General features: G+C 70.6%; 1 protein-coding gene across 2 annotated transcripts in view; it reads left to right on the top strand.

Moving 5' to 3' along the window:
* The first annotated feature begins 59 nt into the window (after positions 1-59).
* The window catches only part of PCTP (phosphatidylcholine transfer protein), a 35,039-nt gene continuing 34,663 nt past the window's right edge, over positions 60-435 (top strand). The window contains exon 1 of one of the 2 annotated variants that reach the window (XM_019517191.1): positions 60-188. The gene's annotated coding sequence lies outside the window, so the exon portion shown is untranslated. The remainder of the gene's footprint in view (positions 189-435) is intronic. The other variant, XM_019517184.1, reaches the window with a different exon arrangement.

The following is a 435-nucleotide window of genomic DNA, read 5'->3' as shown; positions in this document are numbered from 1 at the left end:
AAGAGCCCCGCCCCCTGGCCCCGGGCTGCAGCGGCGGCACTATGGCCGTGCCCGTGTGGGGTTTCTTGGACGAGGACTTCCAGGCCGCGGGGCGGGCTCTGGAGCAGGCGGCGCCGCCGGTCGCGGGGGGAGCCTGGGAGCTGCTGGTGGAGGCCGCGGGCGTCCACATTTACCGCCTGCTGCACCAGGTAGGGCGGGCCCGACCGCCGGCACCTCCTGCGCTGCCCGCCCCGGCCCCAGGGGTTGGGGGAGGGCCGCCGGCGCTGTTGCCCCTTTCCCGTCAGTCTGCACGGTGCAGATCGCTCCAGCTGTAACATCCTCCTAAGTGACTCTCGCAGGTCTTGCAAACCTGCTGCCCCCCTCCTTGGCCTGGGAGCTGCACACACCTGTTGCAGCCCGATGACATGGTCCACCCTACTTCTGGCATCATTCCCC

Source organism: Gavialis gangeticus, unplaced genomic scaffold (assembly GCF_001723915.1).
Source record: "Gavialis gangeticus isolate Ggan-Ray unplaced genomic scaffold, GavGan_comp1, whole genome shotgun sequence".
NCBI classification, from domain to species: domain Eukaryota; kingdom Metazoa; phylum Chordata; order Crocodylia; family Gavialidae; genus Gavialis; species Gavialis gangeticus.
This window is presented reverse-complemented; position numbering and strand designations above follow the sequence as displayed.